This window comes from Phalacrocorax aristotelis, chromosome 1, assembly GCF_949628215.1.
Source record: "Phalacrocorax aristotelis chromosome 1, bGulAri2.1, whole genome shotgun sequence".
NCBI classification, from domain to species: Eukaryota; Metazoa; Chordata; class Aves; order Suliformes; family Phalacrocoracidae; genus Phalacrocorax; species Phalacrocorax aristotelis.
In genome coordinates, this window is record NC_134276.1 from 24,461,595 (window position 1) to 24,486,046 (window position 24,452).

A 24,452-nucleotide genomic window follows, 5' to 3' on the forward strand; every position below is an offset into this window, starting at 1 on the left:
TCTAGTGGAGGCTGGCCCAACCCATGGGCAGGAGGCAAGGTGCAGCAGCCAGACAAACACATGCTCACTTCAGAAAAGTGGTTAGTGCTGGGAGCTGGGAAGCAGGAGGCAGAAAAATTTACATGGTCTTAAAACTGCAGGGGGAAACCAAATGACAGTCTCCCATTTCCTCCATCAACTGAATCTGGGGGCTTCTGGCCTCATGCTGGTGACACTGATGCGTAAGCAAGAGCTTGATGCCTGGCACGTCACGCTGGAGAGCTTCTAAGCATCAACAGGCACTAAAATTTGGAGCATACAGGGAGGCTGGTGGATGTACGCATATGTACCTACTGAGCGGTCCATGCCACCAGAGCTAGGCTGACAAAAGCCTCTGGATCTTTCTCTTGGATTTAGGCACTTCAATTTTTACTTATCACCTACCCTAGACACCAAAGCAGGTAATATAGCTTGAGAAGGTGAATATAACATTACCCATATGAGACATGTTTGAAACAGCAGCTGTAGACCTCAGTCCTAAATCAGCGCTCCCCCTGACCCCCAGGCAGTTCTTTGAGGTCCTGCCGCAAAAAGACTGGCTATTTTAAACTAATGGCTAAAAATGGTTTAAACAAACTACAAACCTTTTACACACACCAGCGATGGTAACGTTAGTTCAGAATAGCCAAAGCAAGTCAAACCAAATACATCTGAGATTAAGGAAAAAATATTTTTAGGAAGGAATCCCTTCCTGGATTGTTTCCTGGACAACCCCACTCTTCAGCACCAGGGCTGGGGAGGAAGAGGCAGTCACAACTAGGTGGGGGCATTTTCATGTTATGTACTTGTTTTTTATTACCTGGTCTACATTATATTATAGAGTTCATACAACATTGCACACATCCAAGAGAACAGAAATACAGAAGTCATAAATAGTGCTTTTGTTGTTTGGTTTTTGTTGTTTGAGGTTTTGTTTAAATATTTGGTTTCCCTACGTATCACAGCCACATCTTTTAAGTAAATACACAGCCAGGGACAATGGTTGTCAGGTACATTTAGAACAACTTACACATTACTTGTGACACCAGCTCTTCATTCTTTCATTGCATGGTTCTTTCCTGTACTAGACCATAACAGCTCCACAGCACATCAAGATATCCTTGGAGATTCCTTAGTTCACGGATCATTGACATTACAGACATTCATGTCGGCATAGCTGCCACACATGGGGTCTCAAGCCCACTTGTTAAAAACCCTGCAGCAGCTAGGCTAAAAGGTCACAGGGGATATTAATCTCTATTCTTTGGAGCATAAGCTGAGCTGATCCCTATCTGGGGTCAGAAAAGAATTTTTCTCCCAGAACTAAAGCAACACACAATTCAGCAAGATCCAAAAGACAGTCTCTATTTTAACGTTAAAGCATTATACACACACAGACATATCCACAGGCAGTGGCTGTGTGAATGGTAGGCAAAGAGGGACAGCTTGCTAGCGCACTGTTCCAAACTTGTGTGGAGCACCAGCAGGAATGCAGGATAACTGTTCCACTTCAGCCCATCTCCCACTTAACCTCACCCCAGTGCTACCAGAGGCAATAAATGTCCTCCCTTAGAAATGGGGTCTGCAGTAGGGGTTTTCCTATTGCTTGATATTGAACATGCAACTCTGCCAGAACAAAAGGCATCGCTGCCATCTTTAGACATCTCTTTTATGCCTATGTGTTTTGACACCATCAGTACACAACTGCATCCCATTTTCTCCACAGGTACTCAGCTCTTGCACAGGATGGATGACAGTCATTAAATGAGCAGTTACTTATTTTTGCTTTACTCTCATTGTTTCAATAGTCACGTCAAGCCTTACTTACTGCCTGCTAATCAGACTTTTCCTCAAATCAGTTGTTAATTCCTCACTGATAGCGCGATAACATACCTGTTTTTTTCTGGACATGTGTCTTTCTCTGACCAAAATTTTACCCAGGCAGACCAAAAATTTTCCACAGCTCCCTGAGATTGCTGGACATATGGTCTCACGTCATAGCAGCTGTGCAGTATTGCTGACTGGACAGCTGAACATCTGGAAAGGCCTGGGTATACACAGATGAAGACTGGTTACTAATCCTGTTTCTCATTTTCTGTAAATCAGCCCCATCGCATGATGTCAGGCATCCCGAAATGCAGTGTAAGAGCCCCAGCTAATGTCACAAGACAGAGAGCCATGCCATTAGGCACCATCTTCTAACATCCAGTGCTGAGGTACAACTATACATTTTCCACATCTACAAAATAGAGCCAGGATGGCCCTTTGCTGCTGCACAACCCCAGAACAGATCAACTGTCACACAGAGCAAAGCGAGGAAGCAAATTCCAGTGTGAATAGGTTTTGATTTTTTGATTTATGCACTTTCTGTGTGCACCCATTTCTATTACCAGAGCCTAAGCAATGAACTGAAGCTATTCCTTCCTCAAATTCTTCTTACTGCTTGGAAGCTTTTGCTTACAATTAATCTAAACCTGTCCTTCTTCTTTTAAGACCGTATTGTTTTTGTAAGCCAGCTTTGACCAGTTTCGAACAGCTTCCTCTCCCTCGATTATATTTTCCACTTAAAATAGTACTACAATCCTATCTTCCATTTTCTCTTCAAACTTAAAACTATTTTACTATAGAGGCATAAAACAATATGAGAATACCTTACCTGGAAAAGCATAAACTGCAACACTAACTGGAACATTATCAGAGGAAGAAAAAAAAGCAGTTTTCTCCCTTCATATGCCATTCCTACCAGAAGCCTACAGAAGTCTATTTCTGACTGAAATACAGACTGTATTTCTTTTTCATGTGCTTGATGTATTTTATTGGACTTTTAAGATTAAATTATTAAAAATGCAATTATTAAAAAAAAATTTAAATAAGTCTTGCTTGCTCTCTTAGAAAGACTATCCCTTTTATTTTGGACTTGGGTGCAGAAACAACTGGTCTTCATTTCTAATAAACTGTCCCTGTTCAGAAGCAATCGCTGATGCTGCGGACAATTATCAGGCATTACATTCGCATGACAAAAACAACATTTTAACTGATCTTTGTCAGACGAAATACAAACAAACAAAAGCCTTGCCAAGTTCCACAGCCAAATCTCTCTTTCCCTGTTAACTTGGCTTTGTTTAAATTTGCAGCTGTGGTCCTATGGACTGGTGTGGAAGCTAATGATCATTACCTCACAGGATCACAACTCCTGTTAAAAAAAAAATATAAGAATGTGGCTTAGTTCCAGCAGATTTGGATTTAAACTACATTTAAATGGCTTCCTGAATCAAAGACGAGAAGTGTGCTATGCCAGTGCTCTTTTCTATTTTCCTTTTGCTGTGTGCATCAGCAGCGACAAGAACGGCTACAACTGCAGCAGCGGCACAGGGGGTTGCAGCAGGTGTCATTGGAGTGTTCACTCCCCCTTTGACATGTCACTTCAAAGCAGCGCACACACCACATAAAACATACACACACACCGTGGTCCAGGAAACCCAGCACCGTGGGATCTTTCAATTCAGTTAACTGCTTTCTGTTAACTGGTTTTTGGCTTCTTTGCGCTGAAATGCTGTTTGAAATAGCAGACGTGGAGTTAATGGGGAAATGTGTATGGAAGTGGGAAGGAGAAGCAGCACGCACGCGGGCCTCAAACTATTTTTGTGTGGAATCTTCCGAGAGCTAACTTCAAACAAAGAGTTGAAGGTTACTTTAAATGCAAGCAAAAAAAAAATCTTCAAATGAAATAACGACATTCATCACAAGTTAACAGTAAGCACAAATACATAAGAAACCACTAAACAGTTGGTCAGTGTTTTAATTAGAGATAATACACTATTGCACTGAACAGAAAGCAGCCTGGAGAATGAAATGGCCATTTGCAAAGCCTTTGAACTACAATTTTCTGAAGAACTAAAAAAAGGAGAATCAGAGATCGCTGTGCTGTTCCCAAGACTGACTACAAAAATATATTCTTCTCCAGAACACCTCATGTACCAGCTTCAAGCCCATCCATACAATCACATCTCTATTATTTAGGATAACGAGGTGTTCATCAGCTAGGCTGGATAAAAAAATGAAAATAGCTAACGCAAACACTATGGGGCTCTCTAGGGAGTGTAGCTCCATGCACATGCAGTTTAGGCAGCAAGACGCTCTCTAGCGTCTCCTCCATCTTAGCCCTGCTGGATCCAGGCTCGCTCCACACGTCTCTCTCCTCTCCAGCACAGCGTCCAGGGCTTCTGGCATTAGTACCACACCAAACCCAAGCCCATGGCACCAGCCCTGAGGCGACTGATCCCTCCTCTGACAGGATGCAGGGCTGAAAAACCTGAAGGATTCTGCAGGGCCTGCCTGGAGCTCAACAAAGTGGAACTCAGCCCAAATCAATAATCCCCCTGGCCCTTTGTGGAGCCACTTGCTTCTCTGCACATCACACGTGTACGCACTTCTGGTAGAGCAAATGTGCCACCAAAGGCTCCCAAGATGGGTCTGCGCAGAGCCAGCTTGCATTCTAAGTGTTTATTAGGTTGGGCTCTTGCCAAGAAAGGCAGTTAAACTGCTTCTGCACCTGGCCCGGGATACAGCATATCCACATTCCCACAGCGCTGCAGCTCACGGCCCTGCCAGACCATAGTCAGCTCCACAAAGATTCAGTTCTGGTGCTGCTACATTCCTAGCACAGCCAATCTGCAACCCAGATAAACTTTCCATGAATAATTGCAGGTTTAATGGACTCACACATGTGTTTATAACCCTGACTCATAAGGTCAGAATTTAGGCCTGGATACTTTTCCACCTTTAGAATTCCCCTCTGAATTTCAAAGAATTGGCTCTTTAGGACTATGAATGTATGGGGGTTTTTATTAGCATTTTGCTTTTTAAAATTGATCTAAAGAACAGTATCTATTTTTTAAAATATACATTTATATGCATATTGCTGTTAGTGCTACAGACATCAAGTCTTCCAATTTCTCTGCTCATCCCCAGAAGAATCAGCTTGGGTTTTTTTCAATTTTTTACACAGCAAACAAGATAAAGGCCTACTGTTGTGTCCTTGTCTTCCATTTACTTTTCTGACTATCTTGAGATTGTGATTAGCTCAGGGCAGAATCCATTCCTCTCCATTACCTGCTCAAAAGCCCAAATCTCCAAGAACAAAGCACCCTGGAAGCAGCGATGTTCACTTCTGCAGCCTGCTAAGTACCAGGAGCTGCAAGAAGCCTAAGCCTGCCCAGGGTGCGTCTGACATGGGGGTGGGTGGAAAGAACAAAAAGAAACTGCCCAAAAACCTGCAACTGCAATAAAAATCAAACATCCATTGGAAGGGAACCCATCTCTGTGACATTTAAAACTATTAGGAATAGACATTCAATATTCATATACAAGGAGTACTAGTGCACTGATGCTTTTAAGATACAGCTTTTCAGGAAGAAAAAACAACTCCTTCTAATATATCAATCATAAATACTATATGGAGCAGGAACTGTAATTTTACCCACCCCCCCGTGCCTGTTGGAGAATACAAGATAAAGGATAACACTAGAACTGTCATCGAAGGAAATGGAGAGGGAAAAAGAGACCAATACTGACATGAGAGAAACGTGGGCACAATAGAAATGAAACAAAATTATTTTAAAAAGTAACGCTGTGTCTGCTCGTATAAAGATCCCCTAGTGCATCAAGCTCAACAGAGCCTAAGTGTGGTAGGGCACGTGGAAGTGCAGACCATGAAGTTAACTGGGTTGGAGAGGCTTCCCAGGGCCCCTCGCTCCCGGCTCTCTTTGACCGCCGCCTCCTCCGTATCCATTTCCCCAGCCTCCAGCCTACTCTGCCTCCGGCACAGCCCTCCCCTCACATCTGCTCGGCCACTCCTCCTCCAGCACATCTCTCCCCTTTCATCCATCCACCTACGTTCCCAAGTGCCCCTTTCCTCATCCTCCAGCAGAGTCATCCACACGCCATCCATCTCCCCACAACGCACCCCCTAAGTGCACCCACCCACCCGGGTTTCTCCCGCACACCCCCACCCCAGCGCTCGCTCATCCTGCAAGACGCCTCCCCTTCTGCAGCCATTTACCCACCAGCACGCCCCTCCGCCCCGCCACCGAGCCCTGCCTGCCGCATACCCCTCCGCCGGCATACTCCTCCCCCTCCTCCCGCACCCGCCCCTGCGCCCACCCCCTCGCTCCTACCCCCGGCTGCGGTGAAGGGGCACCCGGGACCCCCCTCCACAGCGCTCCGGCCCCGCCATCCCCTTAGAGGAGGTTCGGGGGTGACGAGTCGTCTCCCCCGCCTCATTCAGGGCGAGCCTCCCCCTCCTCACGACGCTCTCCAGCGGGGGCAAAGCCGTGGTGCCCATCTACCCCCTCTCCCCCCCCAGCCGAGCGCACTGGGGTTTGTAGTTCCCACTCGCCGCCCCCCCCCTCAGTGCCCAGCGCCCGGCAGGGACCGCAGGACTACACTTCCCGGCAGGCTCCGCGGGGGGGGGGCCGCCCTCCGCCAGCCTCTCCCGCCGCTAACCCCCCCTCCCCCTCCGCCCCCGCCCCGCCGCCCCCGCCTCCCTCAGCGCGGCGGGATGGGCAAGCGGCGCCGGGGCCGGGAGGGCGGCCGTTGGGTCCGAGCCGCCCGCCCCGGGCAGCGCCGTGAGGGGCCGCGCCTTGTAGCCGGGCCTCTGCCGTTACCTGGGAGAGCCGGGGTGCGTGTCCGCGGACGGGAGCGGCGCGGGGAGGGGGGCGCAGTCCTTCTGCTCCGTCAGACCGGGGAGGAGGGGAGGAGGGGAGGGGGGGGGAGAGAGGCACGGAGGGGGGGTGCGCGCGCGCGGCGACGGGTGGTTGCCATGGCTGCGGCGGCGGCTGCGGCGGGGAGGGGTCGGGGCGGCATCCCGCTACCCCGCCCCCGGCAGGAGGCCGCCGGGTCCCCGGGCCGCGGCCGCCGGAGCGCACCGGGCGCTGCCCTGGCCGGGGGGAAAGGGTGTGGTTTTCCCGGCGGGCTTAACAAAGGGAAACGCCGAGGATGGCCGCGGGCGCCGCCTGCCCCCGCCGCCGCCCAAGCCTTCCTTCTGGCAGTCCTTGGGAGGTCCCGGTATTAAACATCCCGGCTGGAGGCAGGCACGGAGCCTCTCCCCTCCAGCCCGCCACGGCCGGAGCTGAAGTGGCGCAGTCCCCGGCTAGGGAGGAGGGTGTAAGCGCAAGAGCAAACCCCTCCTCGTCCCGGCTGGCTGCCGAGGGCCGGCCGTGCAGCGTCCGCTGGTCCTTGGGGGCTGCCTTTCGTCTGTATTTAGCGTTTAGTGGATGAACACGCTCAGAATACAAACCTCATCTGTTTCCGCTTCAGCTGAGGCTAAAGGTAAAGCTAAGCTTTTCCTAAAGCTAAGGCTAGGAAAGGGAAAATGTGCAGTTGTCCTGCGTGGGCACGCAGAAGGGGGCTCAACACCGTGTTGGCTAGCAGGTTTTATTCCTCTTATATCACAGCGAAGGAACAGATCGGGAGATTTGCCTGTTCCTCGGACCAAAGCGATACCTGGGGATCACTGGCAGCCTCACGGGACGGCACCACCCAGTTTGTATCCTCTGCTGAGGGCAAATGTTACCTAGCATTTCTGAAGCCTGCATCTCAGTTAGTATGAACAGCCTGGTCTCCTGCGAGGGGAGCAATGCGGTTATAAACCTCTGTAAGGATGTCGTTTCACAGTTAATGCAAGCCAGCCTGTGTCTGCATTGCCACCAAAAGGGGCAGTCCTGCCTTCCTCTCTGATCATGGCTTTGCTTTTCTGTCTGTTATTTACACGGCAATAATGCTTATGTTGCCATCTGGCAAGGCAAGCCTGGGCTCTGATCCGGTGAAAAGCCAGTTACGCCCCTCAAAAAAATTACCAGAGTTCAGATGGATCAAGTTCCTGAACTAGGAACTGCTGCAGGCTCAAGAATGCAGAGGAGACACGGAGGCAGGAGCAGCCCATTGAGATCCCAGCGGATCTGAGCTGCGTTTCTGTGTGCAGCTGCACCACTGCAGTGAGTCCTTACTGCTGGAACTGCCTTGTGACAGCTCTGAGTGTCCCACTGATGATGATCTTGTGATTGTTCCTGGTAATGACACGTGATTTCTTCGGAAAATGTCAATTGTAGTTACCCTAAGGTAGCAGCATGAGGTTGTATCTCACAATAAGGTTCTCAGAAATGTTAACTGACACAAGTGAAAGAGCAGGGATTGAAACTAAAAGCTCAGTATGCCTCTTAAACGACACAGCATGTGTGAATGTGTCACTCATATCTACAGATCTTGCTTCCCTCAAAATCATGTGGAGATTTTTATGCCTTTGTGAGTATTTTAGAACTGGGGCCAAAATCGTGATGAATTCATAACAGCTGCAATCCTGGCTTCCCCTTTTTCCAGATTTCTTCAAACTTGCCTGCCCATAACATCAATTCCTGCTGTTTTTTTCACATACCCAAAAGCATAGATGCTGTGCAGACCTTGCAGAGCTCAATGCTTCTTGGGGACAGCAGATTGTAAGCAGCCTGCTCCCAGCACTGCCATAATATCCCTTCTCACAAGACTATATACCCCTTATCACATTAGGCAACATATTAACTGCTTTGCCTGAGGATTGTATCCCCCAGCTAGGAAATGGTGACACAGAGAAGGTTGGTTATTTAGTTGTAATCTCTGCTTGGTTTGGGATATTTTTTCCCCCATCCCCTTTTTGGTAATCCTTGAGTCAAGTGGGGCTGCTTCCTAGTGGCGTAGTATACCCCTACTACTGCTGACCTCCCTTTGAAAAGTAGTTGCTCAACACCAGAGCAATACCAGTGTCACCCTAGTTGGACCCCTCAGAGAGAAAGTTTAGTAAGCATTGGTCTACACAGTTTGCCAGGATTTGTGGAGTGACTGGGCCAGCAGGAAGAGAACCACATCTCTAGGTTCCCAGCCCTGCACACTAGGTATATGTAAGGATCATAGGATAGTTCACATTGGAAGGGACCTCAGGAGATCATCTAGACCAGCCAGACAATCAGAAGTTCATAAACTTGTTAACAAGGCAAAAGAATGGCCGCCATGAGTGTGAACCTTTATAGCCTTTCCTATTGCCGCGGTGACACAAACTCCAGCAAATGTGGCTGGAGTGATGCAAAACATACTGCTTCCTTGACCATCTATTCTGCCTCCTTACTGAAGGTTCCTGCCTCCACAAGTCCTTGGATTGGAAAACACTAATGTTTCTAATCCATTTTAATACAAAATATGACATTAAAGTCATCTTTATCAGCAGTTCAAGCTCATTTGCTGGACCCTGTATTGAAGCAGCTGGGCCTAGTGCATGTGTTTTATTCCACCAGCTGCTGTGAGGCAGTAATCTCAGGCAAGGAGAAGGTAAGAAATTGCTGGGAGGGGGTGTCACACCTTAAGCCACCCAAACTTGTTCTACTGTAAGTATATTCTCACGGCTTACATCTTTCTATTTTTTGATAGAGGCTATAAACCTAGCAGTTCTGGATAAGATGTGATGTCGGCGGCTGTGCTTAGGCGGGCCCCAGCTGTGTTGGTGGAGGAGAGCATTACTCACAGCCAAACCCCAGAGACTTATCGTGCCCCTTTCCAGCGATCTGCAAATCTGCCAGCAGAGCTGATTGTGTGCCCTCTCTCTCTGATTTATTCTAGTCAGTTCCATCAGAAGCAGATATAAATTAATGTAACTCTTTTGCTGTGAACATTTGATTTGGTTCAAAAGCATCTCTTCAGCTAGAGTAATTGCAGACACTGTCAGATAAGTTTAAAGCTATCCACTCTTAGGGTCTGTGTCAGATTAACAAAACCGGTTTCTGAATTGATTTGGTTATCGTTACATAAATTCCATAGACTGTGTCTAACTCAGATGGCTGGCACAGGCTTTCAGCACAGAGTAGCAGAGAGCTTCATTTGTAACCTCCTCCCACACACAAAAGTTCTGCGGGAGGAGGCTGAAAACATATGAGATATGTGTGAATTATGAACTGCCCTTTGCTTTTGTCTTCCCTTCCCCTTGCAAGGATATTTAACTAGACTACAGGATTTATTGTGCCTTCATAATAATCTTTAATGCTCGCATGCAAACATAACCCTTTACCAAAGGTCTTACAGGCTATGTTCAGAAATGCTGTAATAATGGAAGGTGAAAAACAATAGGGAAGCAATAGGGAAAAGAAGGCGCATGTTACATATTCATGGACATTAACCTTCCAAGGGAAGTTATGCACAACGCAGTAAAGGCATCAGTAGACACACACTTAATTTTCATGCACACATAGTAATTGTTCTTCTGCGTAGATATTTTCATGGAATTATATTTATCAGTGTGACACATCCACCAATTTCTTTCCTAGGAGAGAACCTCAGAGTCTGAACCTTGAGAAATTGTGATGGAGTGGCAACACAGAAGGATTTAGTCAACATCTTTCACACAAGGTATATCTCAAAATGCTATTAATTGATAATAGAGAAGAGTTCAAGGGAAGGCACTTGATTTTCAAATGAGATTTCAGTTGAGCCAGAAAGTGAGAGTAAGAATGGACATGTTTGTATTTATCTGGCCAAACGTAGACATCTGTCTTCTAGAGCTTTGCCTCTGAGTTAGCTTTCCTCTAAGTTTTTTCATGGTAGAGAGAGAGGTACTTTGGGGATACAATTCCCACTTCAACGAAGGTGGACTGTGCCCTGAATATGTTTAATTTTTTCCAGTGCTTATAGCAGAGTTAGCTGATCAGCATAAATATAAGTGTTTGCACTGCAGATTCCTAAAGGTAGGTGAGTGGTGTGCCTCCTAATGTGTTTGCTGCATTGTTAGAGCCACAGAGAGATAAAGCTGTCATGGCCGTTATGACTAGATTGATTAAAATTATGAAGAACAAGCCAATGCCAGATCAATGGAAAATACAAGTAGAAGAGAAGGCAGATCTTTGAGATGGGTTGAAGCAAGCCCACAGTAGATTGAAGCAAGCCCACAGTAGGTTAAAAAACCAGTAGTTCTACTTTGAGTCTGTGGACAGAAGTTAGAAGAATTAACAGGAACTAGGCTATTGTGTTTCTTTTCTGTACATGCTTAACGTGCAGAAGCATTTTGCATATGTTGGAGCATTACTCTTTGGAGAAGGAATAACAGTGGAGCTTACAGTAGTCAAAGCAGAGAGGAAGACTTAGAAACCTCAGAAAGGTAGAGTCAGGCCTAGGGAGCTGTGTGTCTGCAACTGTTAAGTGAAAACCAGGACAGGGAAAGAAAAGTTTATTCACATCATCTCAGTCCTGTGGCAGACCACTAGACAAGTATCAAGTGGCAAAGTTCCCTTAATCTGTCTGCTAGGGTTGACAAATGAGAGGAAATCTCCCGTGATGCACAATTAAGCAAAAAAACCCAAAAACGTTGGGCAGTGTAACTCTTTCGTGGTAGGGTGTGAAGTTTAGGCTGGTTTGCTAAAGATGTGACACTTCTGGAATTGCATACTGTCTGTCCTACTGCAGTAATTTGGAACCTCGTTGGCCAATTTCAACTACATTTACAAAAGCCTGGAGGTCTTCAGGGTAACTCAGTTCCTTTTAGTTTTGTAGTAAGTAGCATGGTAGAAAAGGTGGGTTCAGCTGGTGCCCCTACTGAGCACAAGGTAGGCAGAACTTAGCTGTTAAAGATTTCATCTGGCAACAAGCTACCCAGTCTGCATGCATAAAATGACTGATAGCTTCATGCTTACTGCTACTTGCAGCACCCACTTCTGTGCAAAGTTGCAATACCATGTATGACCCATAGGCAGCTGTTTTATTGAAGGGATGAGGGCTAAGTGGAAATGGATACAAAACCATAGGATACTAGGCTCTGATACTTTGAACCAAACAGTTACATCAGTTGATCCTGTTAATTCAGGCATAGCCATTAATTTTAAGTCATGCTGGTATATATTATTCCCTGTAGATATTTCTCTGACTTAAAAGGGCAGCTTTTTGCACACACTGTTTAGATGCCCAAACCACTAGAATAAACAAAGCACAGTCTAATACATATTAATGGCTTGCCCAGTGTTTTTGATTTCTTAGGCATGTTAGTTCCAATTCTGCAGTATGAGATATTAGAAGATGAATTGGCTTTAAAAATCCACTCTTGTAAACACATTCATCCAGGACAGAAGATAGCTATGTTTAAAGAGCATTCTTTAACGTATCGGTAATCCTTTCCAGGACTGTCTCGAACAGTCCTTTGAACAGTGCTGTGATCAATGGCAATGAAGGTGGTTATGTTGGAGAAAGATTCCCTGAAAATTTGTGTTCTGGTTTGTGCCTAAGTATTGAGATTCTGCAGGGCAGGAGGTAAGCACGCCGGAGGCCATGCATCCGCATTGGAAGAACAACTTCTGTAACTTACCGATAACTTCTTAAACCCCCATCACTGAATGTGTAAAAAGTTCTGAGTAGGTAGGAGCAACATAGTAAATGACAAGATGTAATTACAGATTAAAGTTTAGCCAAAGTTCCTAACTGAAAACTTTAAAAAAATGTTTAAGGGGAGCAAGAAAGTTGAATAAGATATGCCGGTGAACATTCTGAAGAATCTCTTTTCCCTTTCCGGTCCCCTGAAGCGATTACTATAGAGAACATGCAGTGGTTTCCATGTGAGCAACTTAATCTGGTTCATATTTTGAAAGTAAAATTTGGAATCTTTTTTTTTAACTTCAAAATTTGGACTATATTTGGATGATGTGTGTTTTGTTAATGCTGTTCATTTATCTAATAAATGAGAAACATGATTGTGTCATTAGAGGTTCAGTGGCACAAAGAACAGTATCTCATAAAAGAACAGACATTGGTATCACAGCTTTGGTTAAACATATTTTAAATTTTTATAACATCCCATTCACATTCTCAGGGGGAATATTCACTGCCTACATTTGAACATCTAACTTAGATGCCTAAATTAGGAGGCTTGTCTCCCTAGATGCCTTGCATAGTTGAAGGAGTGAGAGAGGCTCCTCCAGAGAGCAATTCAGACTGTTAGTTAGGCTTCTGCTCTGAATTATCATCTGGAGGAGCCTCTTAAACTTTGAATGTTGTTCTGTGCTATTCTTTGCATCTTTTTTTGGCAACAAAACTGCCTTAACTGGTCCCACCCCTCAACACTTGTTCTTGCCCTCTGTTTTTGAGTATCACTGTCGCTTGTGCTAGTACAGCTGTTGATGTGGTGGCACTGTCAACTAGGTTGATGAAATCATCTGGGTTAAAAGAAACCATGAGAAAGAACGTGTTACTTTTAATCTAGATCACGTCTCTGATCTGGTTTATTGCATGACCTTGTAAACAGTTAAGCCTGCATACCTGAGGAAGTGATAAGCTTTCGCAGGAGACAGAAATGAGTTGTTGAACTCGGGGACCTGTTTGCCAATTGTGCCACGAAAAAGATAAATTCAACTTCGGGATGTAAGTTAAGGAGATTGAGTCTTGCATCTAAGCAACATTCTGTTCTAGTACATATTTATACCATTACAGTTTCACAAATACCATGGAAATTTATTATGGTTTGCATCACTGTAAGAGATAATCTAGCCTTATATCTCTGTTATCCGTGTAAAAATGGTCATAATTTAAACAAAATAACTTATAGGATTTACAAATGTACTATGAAAAGGTAAGCTAAACTTTATAAATGAACCTAAAATCATGGTGTTTCCACTAACAGAGCAAACGCAATCAAGTTTGAGTAGCTTAAGAAGTTCTCCACCAAAAGCTGCTAATGTTCCAACAGACACACTGAATGCAATTTACCTAATGTGAATGTTTACAGTGCAGACATCTGCACATAAGCTCATTGCCTTAAGATTCTTTTCAAAACCATTGGAAAATCTGGCCTTTTAGATGGTGCTTCATATGAACTGTATGAGGTATTCATATTAGATATGACATTTCTGCATTTGGCCGGCTGAATCCCACCCACAGGCTATGCAGCATACCCTCATTGAAATACTTCTTCATATCACCTTAAAAGAAAAAAAGGGGGAGCAGGGAAGTGTTGCATTTAATTTGCATGCTCGATGCATTTTTAAATGTAATGAAGTTACAAAATGCGTCTGTCATTGTTTAACCCCAGTAGGCAGCTCAGCCCCCCACAGCTGCTTGCTCACTCCCTGCCCAGGGGGAAGGGGGAGAGAATCAGAAGTGTAAAAGTGAGACAAGTCATGCATTGAGATAAAGACAGTTTAACAGGTAAAGCAGAAGCCGCACACGCAAGCAAAGCAAAAAAAGGCATTCATTCCCTACTTCCCATGGGCAGGCAGGTGTTCAGCCATCTCCAGGAAAACAGGGCTCCATCAAACATAACAGTTACTTGGGAAGACAAATGCCATCACTCCAAACATCTCCCCATCTTTATTCCCCCAGCTTTATATGCTGAGCATGACATCATATGGTCTGAAATATCCTTTTGGTCAGTTGGGGTCAGCTGTCCTGGCTGTGTCCCTTCCCAGTCCCTTGTGCACCCCCAGCCCACTCGCTGGCGGGGTGGGGTGAGAAGCAGAAAAGGCCTTGGCTCTGTGTAAGCACTTGCTCAGCAGTAACTAAAACATCCCTATGTTGTCAACACTGTTTCCAGCACAAATCCAAAACACAGCCCCGTACTAGCTGCTATGAGGAGAATTAACTCTATCACAGCCAGAACCAGCACAGAGCCTCAAATCTTCACATCATTTTACAGTGGAGAAATAAATGTATGATGAGGGTATTTGTGCATATGAAGATACAAGATTTAGGTTCCATAATTACAGGTTACAAAAGAAGAACAAAGGTTATTTAAAAAATTGTTCCAAAAGCACAGTAGAATAATAGTCTACAGTTTTCTCAAGATGGAGAAGGTGATCCTGTGCTGTTTCTCCTTGTCACCTTTACCGTTTGTATACTGGTTTTCTGTTTTGCTGAAATACCAAAAAACTCCCCCTCCTACTAAGACAGTCCTTGGGACCTTTCTACGTTACAAAAGCAGCCTCCAGCACCACTGTTCAGTGCAGTGCTGGCTGATATGGGCAGACTCCCTGTGCCATTATTTGCAAGTGGCTCCAAAGACTGTATCCACACAAGAGAGGTAGCAGTTTTCCATCCCAAGGCTCAGTGGTGCACACTGGCTCACACCCAAGCTGCTTCGCGCTACTACAGACTGCTCTGTCCACACCATGCAGCTGTCTACCCTGGATCTCATATGTGCATCTTGTGGTGTCCCCTCTCTGCACTTGAAAGACTGCAGAGCCTGTGGGAATAGCGTGGAAAGACTAACATGGGTCTGAAGGAGCCAAATATAATGTTCTTGGCCTTACTGCCATTTTGGGGGGAATCCTGAGTGTGAACTTATCCAAGATCTGTGCCTTTTCTTGAATCCATAGGATGTACCTAAGCAGGTCCCCAGGAGAGAGCTAACAATTAAGCAGAGAGGGCAACTGGGTCCTCAGGCTTGTTCCCTGGACCTCAGCGTAGGACATAGTGTAGACATGTCTTAAGTGCCCAGTTTTAGTCCTTTGGTGGAGTGAGTACAACATAAACACATTAAGTGCCTACAGATTATTTGAGTACTTATTTTAATTGTATACAGAATTTGAAAACAGAGGTGGTTAATACCATATATCAGAAGCATCTTAGTGTTTCAAACATACTGCTGAAATAAAGCTGCTTACATTCCTAGTTAGTAGCTCTGTACCTGCAACTCAGCAGAGCTTTGGCTGGCTCTTAGATCTAAAAATAAAATTCTCCTTCCTGAGACACCATACAGTTCAGTGATAGTCTCAGTAGGAATAGCATGCAAAAGTGGAATAGATTATATTAATTGTTGTGTACAAGCTTTCCATCCATTGCATAGGAAACCTTCATTACATTCTTCATTGCACCATACGGCATCTAAGTATAATGTGATAAAATTACTAATACAGGACAATAAATAACATTATGATTATGTGTTATGGGTGCCACCTCATACATGCACAAATAATTATAGTTTGAATGAATAATGGAAATTTGAGTGTTATATCTAGGAATATATTAGATTTGTCATTAAGGATGGGAATTGTCTCGTCTGACTTTAAGGATTCAATAAGTAGGTGTCCACATCAAGCCAGTCATCTGTGACTGCATCTGTGATCAGTGGAAAGGAACAGGCACTTCAGAAGATAAACGGCCCCTCTGGTCTTACACAAATATTTCCAGGGGAATGCATCACAAAATCTCACACAAACAGAGAACCTCCAACAATGTCTTCCAGGGGGAAAAAAAGAAAATGCATCCAGCAAAGCCTGGTCACACACTGTAACCTTTATCAGATGAATCTCCAAGTCTGTTCTCCGCCTCAGTGGACGATCAGCAGTAGTGAAACTTTTGATGATGATTATGTAAGCCATTTTTGACACTTTCCAGTGATGAAAGTTTCACCATTTCGCTAAGCAGTCTATACCAATGCTTAATTTTCCTTAATCCTGGACAGTTATCTAGTGGTTTAATGTAAATCTCCTTTGCTGCAATTTATCCCCATTGCTTGTTCTAACAGACACAGACAACAGTTTATTTCGTCTGTCTTTGCAACTACTTTTTACATATTTAAAGATTCCCCCCATTTTCTCTGCTCTTGACATCATTTTTGTCTTGACACAGAACTAAAGTACTAGTAAAGTGATACTAGTAGGGTCTATGTACAGTTAAACCTTCCCTCACCTACCCCTTCACGGCCCCCCATAACCTCAGTGGTCCACTGACTCCATGATGGCATTGATATATCTTGCGTAATGCTGTTAGTCTGTCACCCCTGGCTAACTTCCAGTGAGCATGCCCAGTTCATTTTGTCCTTCCCAGTAAATTGAGTAGAGGAAGGGGTTAAGTGTTTGGTTGTTTCTGTCACTCTTTTATGGACACTAACTGGTTCACAGCTTTCAAAGGCATGATGCCCACACTCAATAGTGAAAATCTGGGAGCTTGTTAGGCAGTGTTTACAAGTGTAATGTAGTTTTTGATTCATGCCTGCCTTTTTTTTCACTTGCCATTTCCACAGAGCTTCCATGCCTTCTAGTTTCTTTACCGTGATACCTTCATAATTTCCACAAAGTGTTAAATCTAGCCATTTTGTTTGTGCGTACTGAACTAGGCTTAAGGATCTTGTGAGTTACCCTTAACACAGAACATTTCACAGGATGATAAATTATACCACAAAATTATTCTTAACATGTTAATTTAAAACATATTTTTCTTTACATTAGTTCATAAAGAGAGAGGAAGGAAGATATTTAGCTACAGACAGCACTTGCAATAGAAATCAGTTATTTCTGTACAGCATCTTTTCTTTGAAATATCACTAAATGATTTCCAGAGAGAGGAAGAATGTAATTTAATGATCCCTTGCACAGCTCGAACACCTTCCATCAGAGCGTCTCAAAGTATTTCAGACAAGCCTGAAAGCTTGCCTGTTTTTTGCCAACTATATCAGTTGGCCTAATAAAAGATACTATGTCTTCCTACACACCTTGTATTGTTTAGCACTCAAAGCATTATCATACTTGTTTTACAGATAAGTAAAAGGGCACAAAGAATCCACGTAGTTTTATTTCAAACAATGAATCTAAGATGAACTCTGTGGGGTCCCGTTTTCACTGAGTCTCCAGGACTTGCAGAATACATGTTCTCAGATTACAGGCAGACATGTGGAGCGAAGTCTTCGTCCCACTGACATCAGTGGCAAAATTCCCATTGATCTGAATAAGGCTGAAATTGCATCCTAGCTTTTCTAACTGCTGCCTGCCAAAATCGACTTCAGACCTGTGCATCCTTCCTGCCTTATGCGTCACAATTAGTAAGGAAGGTTCTGCAGTCCACGCCATGTCTGCCGTTCCTTTCTCAAGAAGTGATCAAGACAAATCTAAATGAAGAATGAGAGACCCCAGCAACAGGAGGGGTCTCTGCACAGTGAGCGTATGGTGTGTGGTTAACAGTCTCCTTGCAGTTACTGCAGATGGATCCATCTGCTTGTTATGCATGCACTCTGTGCTGACTAAAGGAGCCATACGAAGAGCTGTTTGAATTGGCCTGCCCTGACATGGACGTGTGCTGTCCTTGCTCACCAGCCTCCCAGGTTGCAGGTGTGCTGCCAACACCACTGCAAAGACTGTGTCAGGTTTCTGCTATCATGTCTGACCTTTTCTAATTAAAGGACAGTCTAACTGTTTTGAGAAAATCTAGAGGTCTCTTCCAGCTTCATTTTTGCCTAATTAAGACTGTGGATTTGGGTACACAGTGCCACATGCACCCAAAGCAAGTGCTGTCTTAAGGAATGAGTCTCAAAAAATGATCAATAAGTCTTCCTACTTATATCTGTGGAGTATGCGCTATTGTCAGAAGCCATATTTTACCACAGAAATATAAACACTTTAAAATATAGATTAAAAAGGGAACACAAAGGGAGAAAATGGCTGTGTATGCAGTGTACAGATGTCGTCTTCTGCTGTTGAGCATGGCTGAATATGGTCCTGGTGAGAAAAAGAGGATTTGTTCATTCTCACTCCCTGTAATGTCCATTTGTCCCTTGCTGCAGGGGTCTTCTCAAGCTTGATGGAGGTGCGGCCACCCAGTCTTAGTATATTCATGATGATTTTCTAGCAAAATGCTCACTGAATCCTCTGGCTGTTGTGCTCGACTGAGAACGGAAAGCTCTTGCTCATCTGGTGTTTGTTATCTACAGCTGCCTTTCGTCTTTCATAGGTATTTCAGGTTATGGATAAGCTAGAGAAAAAAAAGTGTTTTTCGTACCGCCAGTGTCAATTTGAAGCTAAAGAACACCAAACAGGCGAGGTCTGAGAGTAACTCCTAGGCTCACAGAAACATTCTCATGTCTTTTTGGCTGAATTAAATGTTGGTCTTTCTATTACGTCCTGTATTATGAGCTGCTTGCAAATCTTAATATCTGATCATTCTCTCTCGTTTTGGAAAACAATATGTGGGAGTTTCTTTCCATACTAGATCTTTGTGGGTTACTTGCTAGTAAACTAATTTTACATGACTCAGATTTAAATAATAAAAAGGCTTAACTCCAGTCTGAGAAGAGTTTATTGTCCACAACTGTAGCCTAGAGACAAACTCCAGCACCTTTGGGACTCAGCTGAGGCAGCAATTAGGCAGCATTTTATTGTGATGCAGTGAGTGCGCAAAAGATGAAGCTGGACTACTCTCAAGAGCTTAGAAACAAAATTGGCTTCCTGGAGAGAGAACATAAGAAATCTGGCAACCTAAAAATATTTAAAGAGCTTAGGGCTCCCAGGGGAGAATTTCAAGCTATTGAAGTGGAAAAGACTGAGCATTTGCTAAGATTGAAAAAAAAAAAGGGGGGGGGGGGGGCGGGGGAAGGGTTACATGAAAAACGACAAAGTGTACAGATTTTTTTTTTAACTGTAGCATGTTTCAAAGGGGAAAATATAATAAACCTGAAATCAATCAGTAGCACAGACTTCAATGCAGTGTTCCAAATCAAAAAGCCCTGGCTTGAAAACAGGAGTCAAAAGAGATTTTTTTTTTCATTTCAGAATTATAAGGGCTTAAGGCCAAGAAACCATTAAATGAGGTGAAAGGTCTAGGCTAGAGGGCATCTTGAGCAAGTCTAATGAAGTCATGGTTGCTTCAGCGGCGACATTCCCAAAGGGTTTTGCCATGTCTGTCACTGCGTCTCTGTTCCTCCTCTGAATTGGGCTCCCTGGCCTCTGCGGTTACATGCCAGAGCATTCCCCACCAGGCACCCTGTGAAGCCCTGCTCCTAGCAGCCCCGTAGCATGTAGCATCCCTGTGTCAAAACCAAGCCGTAGGAAACGTGATTTATCTCGCCCGTCATTTGATGTGTGTCATACAGAGATTTACCTGTGAGCTAGCCGTGCCTGACTCCCTGTATTGTCAGCGGGGAGCAGCAGGAGTTTACAAGGCACAATTTAGCTCAATTGAGCATAAATTTCTATCATATGCCAAAAATGCCTATTTCTCTCTGACTTAAAATGGCATCCTAAGGTGAGAAACTCACAAATGGACACCTACAGTTTAAACATCTACATTTGCTCAGTGAACTCTACCCACACAACTAGCATTATGCCAGTGCAGACTATATATTAGAGGTTTCTCTGCTGCGTTCAGGCTATGCCTTCACGCACCCTGTATCTAGGACTAAGACAAATTAGCTGAAACAGTGTAGCTTATGGCCCAACAGTAACAAGAGGGCTGGAGGGTGCAGAGTATTTACTTTATTGTAGCCTCATCCCTTTCTTGACACTGTTCTTCTGCATTATCCTGACAGCCCTGGCCACATCACTGCTCCAGCCAGGTTTGGGGGCTGCGGGGCAGCTATCTGTAAGAATGAAGGGATAGGGGACACTACAAAATGGGAGCAGAAGCAGCTGGTGGAGGGAAGGAAGCACACAGAGGGAGGGAGGGCCAGGATGCTTTGTGTGCTGTGGTAGGTAATAGCAGCCCAGTCTGTGTCTCAGGCATCCGCAGGGCAGTGCATTTTGCAGTCCTGAGCTCTGCGTGTTTAATGCAGCTGAGGGATAGGTCAACCCAGGTTCTTCACCTGGGTCCTGGAGCAGGAACACCTGGGGCTGCGCTGCAGCTAGGGAGCGTGCCACACTTTATGGCTCTGGCATGAAATAAACCCTGTCACACACATCCTAATGCACCTTGTATTACGACCCTGCCTCAGTTGTACAGCTCCGTTCATGTGATTTCATGTCAGAGGCAAGCCCTTCAAATGACAGAAGAACCCCCAGATGATCTCTGAGGGACTTCTACACGAAGGGGCAGAGCGAGACAACTGATCAAAGTGGAAAGTCTTGCTCTGCTCTCCTGTACCTGAGTAAACTTCATCTGCACAAACTTTTGGTTTCTCTGTTGACTTTGACAGAGCTACCCTAGTAGACAAAACTAGTCAATGATTTTCAAATAGTCACCTGAGGAGTACCCATTCTGTGCTGAATGTACCCAATTCCTTCTCATAGTCCCAAGGCTTCCCTTTCATGTATTTAATGTCATAGGCTTCTCATTCGGTTGCTAGTTTGGAGGTTTCTATGCTCTCTGACTGCGGTTAGCAGGGCAGACATGGTTTGCTGCTGTTATCTTTAATGCGGCACTGTAGGGGCCCAGCATCAGCAAGCTCCCCAGTACTGCAGGCCTTTGTTGAGACCTACATGGCGCTGTGCGTATTGTAAAGCCATCCTGCTCATCCTGCTCTTGATTATTGCTAAATTGCCCAGAATCCATCTCTTCTGTTTGCCAGAAATTAGGCACCTCTGGTAAACAATAAACAGCAGGGAAAAGGACGGCATTATCCTCTCTGAATCGTAGCAGCGTAGCAGCCAATTTCTGGATACACCATTCATAGACCAGAAAGCAGAGCGCTGGCTGGTGTGCAAATGTAACAGCAAACACAGCATTCCCCGGAGAGGCTGAGCTGTAATGTGCACAGACAACGCGGAGCAGTTCTGGATGAGCAGAGGACATGCGTATCTCGGCGTGCTGCAGACGACCATGGCTCCAGTATTACGTGGTGCAAGGCCAGATATATATTTAAGGCATTTCCTGCTTCAGCAGTGTCTGCTAGGAATATGATACACATTTTCTATACGTCCAAAAGACCTAGTGTAAATGCAGTCACGTCTGTGGGAGAGGGGGAATCAGACCATATGCCCAAGACCAGCGTGGAAATGCTCCCAGGCCACTGCTGTACCAGTGATGAGGAGCACTGCACACTGCATGGCACCCCATGGTGCTGAAGAGGGGCCAGCTCTGAGGACCTGCTCAAATACACCCACCCCGGACTTGACCAGTTAACCTGCTTTGTGCTGGACATCTTGTTGCTTTGCTAAACTGATGCGGAAGAGAAAGCATGGTGGAGGTCAGGTTCAGCAGTACGTGGGAAGGCACAGCCTGGGCTGTGAAGGGAGGTGGGTATAACTTACACGAGTTGTGATGCTGACAGCGCCAATCTGCAGCCTCCGAGTCAGGGCCTCATGGTAGGAATCCGTGCCCCTCTACATTACAGCTGTTGTGGCTGGAAGAGGATCCACAGACAAAGCACATTTTGCAGCAAGGCTTGAAAGAAGCCGGTAAAATCCGTTGTCACCTTGCTAAGTGACAAGAAAATAAATGGTTTTATGCCTACCAAGATGTGACTAGCTTGTCAGTTATGTAACCTGCTCATTCATGCTTTGTCATGATCTATGAGTAGTTTTTATGACAACAGACCTTACACAGCTTCTTGGCCTTTGGAAGCAGTAAGGATCCGGGCTGCATTGCAGTAAACATGATGCATACCTACAGAAATGTCGGAGAGACTTCCATGAAGTGTGCTTGTGGCCATACATTTAGTGTTCTCAGATTAACCTAAATCTGTGATATGCAGTGATTTAAAAACAAGCAGAATCTTTTGAAAGTCTTTATTATTGTAAAGTAGTGTATTTAATAAATACTTCACCCAAAACGCAGCTTATTTTAAAGCAGAGATGTGACGGGACCAGAAGTGAAAAGTGTCAGGTCAGAAAGGGTTAGCTTAGGGCATGCATCACACACTTTAAAAACACCAGTAGCGCTTTGTACTTTTGTTGAGATGTGCTTTAACCATCTCAAAGTGTTCTAGAAGCTGAAGTAGCAGTTGTGCTTCTGCCATAAGAGATACCAGTATTACTCCCATTCCAGATAGGAAAATTAAAAACAAAAGGGGCAGGATTTGTCTCTTGTCGGTGGCAAAGCTGGGATTGGATTCACTTATCCTGATATTTTACTCTAAGCACCAGTGTTGTTTCTGAGGTGTTATCTCAGCCAACCCTTAGCTGATGAACAGTGGGGCAGGAAGCAAAGTAAAGCCTAATGAGGCCAATGTTCATCTCAAATTAGATCAATACTAATAGAACTCAAGTAGCTGCTTTGAAATTACTACAGGTTAACACCTTAATAAAGTCAGGAAGATCAAGACCTGTGTATTTTGGGGAGGAAAGAGGTCCTACAGGCAAAACTCACACTAACAAAAACCAGACTGTAGCTGGAGGACTAATTTCCAATTATGGTACATACTTATCTGTTCCTCATGGTATAACTGAGTTTGACAGATGGCATTACTTTCCTTGTTTTACAGTTACTGTATTTTGTATCTGAAAACCCCAGCTAAAATGAACCTGTTGTTTGCTAGGTGCCCTGAGAACACAGTGAATGTTGTGGGGCCCCATGACTTTCCTGAGCACCAGATGCAATAAACCTAGGCAAGGAGATGACAGGGGCAAGGGGACTTGCCTAAAGATGACACGGCCCAGGTCTCTGGATCCCTGGACACTGTCTGCCTTTGCAGACGTTTACATGGACAGACTTGCTTTCAGAATTACAGGTTTCAGGGCATGGCACAGAGGGAGAAGAAACCAAGTAAGATGCCTTCCCAGGAGGAGAGGAGCCCAGACAAAGTCCTTTGAGTGCCATTCTGGTGGGGAACTGCTTTTTTAGCTTCTGTCATGTGATCCTATTGCAAGAGCGCCTTCCTCAGAGTGTCCCTCTTGGCTTCCTCTCTGCTGGTCTCCTCTTCCACTGCTCCCCCCACCCCTGGGCAGAGGCTGATGCCATCTGGACATGCCTTGTGGAAATGAGCTTCTCTCTGGGACAGAGGACTGCACGCTCCCTTTGGAGAAATTGAGGCCCGTGACTATTGCTCCCAGAAGAACTGGAATAGCTATTTACCCACAGCGAGAAAATGTTATTTTGGGGCGAAAGGGAGCTGTAATGTTTTCCTGTTACAGTAGTTGGCAGCATTTCTCTATAGCCCAAACAGTTCCTTCTTAATGGGATGTAAGTATACTAAAGGGAGTGAAATATATGAACAATTTTGGAATTCAAACAAAATATACTGACAGTAAGATAGGTTTAAACCCTGGGAGCTCAATAGCGACCAAGAGAAAGAACAGCAGAGCAGAACCCAGAATGAGGAGGCCGAGCTGAGGGGATACTGGTGGCTAGGTGAAGTGTTGTATGTACAGTGATTTTCAAAGTGTAGGCTATTTGGAAAAGATACAGTAAGGACATCACTTGCAGCTTTTTCTGGGCTCATCCAGATGTTTCAGTGTACTAAATTTGAGTGATGGCATGGAGAAATGGGAACCAAACGAGTTAGCTGAGACAACTGGACTTGGAAGCTGAGGTAGCTAAGTGAGCTGATCAAAGGCACAGAGGTACATTTCATGGAATACATAATATGAAAGTTAGGTAGTGACCTGCCTCTCCTACAGAACTGATTATAAGCCATCCTATGACCTTGATTTTCCTCTCCCATTAACATCTTGTCTCTAATCCTCCTTTGCTTCAGGGGAAGGTTACTGGAGAGGCTGCTGTGGGTTAACCCTGGCAGAACTTGTCTTGCCATGTAGCTTCATTTTACAGTGGCTGCACAAACCTGACACACAAGGGAGGAA

The 24,452-nt window shown here is 44.9% G+C and overlaps 1 protein-coding gene and 1 long non-coding RNA gene across 15 annotated transcripts in view; one reads left to right on the forward strand and one right to left on the reverse strand.

The window, feature by feature from the left end:
• Positions 1–6,773, reverse strand: part of KATNAL1 (katanin catalytic subunit A1 like 1) — a 41,794-nt gene extending 35,021 nt beyond the window's left edge. For 3 of the 7 annotated variants that reach the window (XM_075084689.1, XM_075084697.1, XM_075084646.1), the window contains exons 1-2: positions 6,684–6,773; positions 1,912–2,065 (exon numbers count right to left, since the gene is read on the reverse strand). The gene's annotated coding sequence lies outside the window, so the exon portion shown is untranslated. Of the gene's footprint in view, positions 1–1,911; positions 2,066–6,194; positions 6,360–6,683 lie in introns of those variants that run through there. The other 4 variants (XM_075084655.1, XM_075084669.1, XM_075084659.1 and 1 more) reach the window with 4 other exon arrangements.
• The window catches only part of LOC142053300 (uncharacterized), a 54,513-nt gene continuing 36,621 nt past the window's right edge, over positions 6,561–24,452 (forward strand). For 4 of the 8 annotated variants that reach the window (XR_012659171.1, XR_012659173.1, XR_012659165.1 and 1 more), the window contains exons 1-2: positions 6,563–6,697; positions 10,362–10,443. This is a non-coding gene — a long non-coding RNA (uncharacterized LOC142053300). Of the gene's footprint in view, positions 6,698–10,361; positions 10,444–18,565; positions 19,467–24,452 lie in introns of those variants that run through there. The other 4 variants (XR_012659164.1, XR_012659170.1, XR_012659166.1 and 1 more) reach the window with 2 other exon arrangements.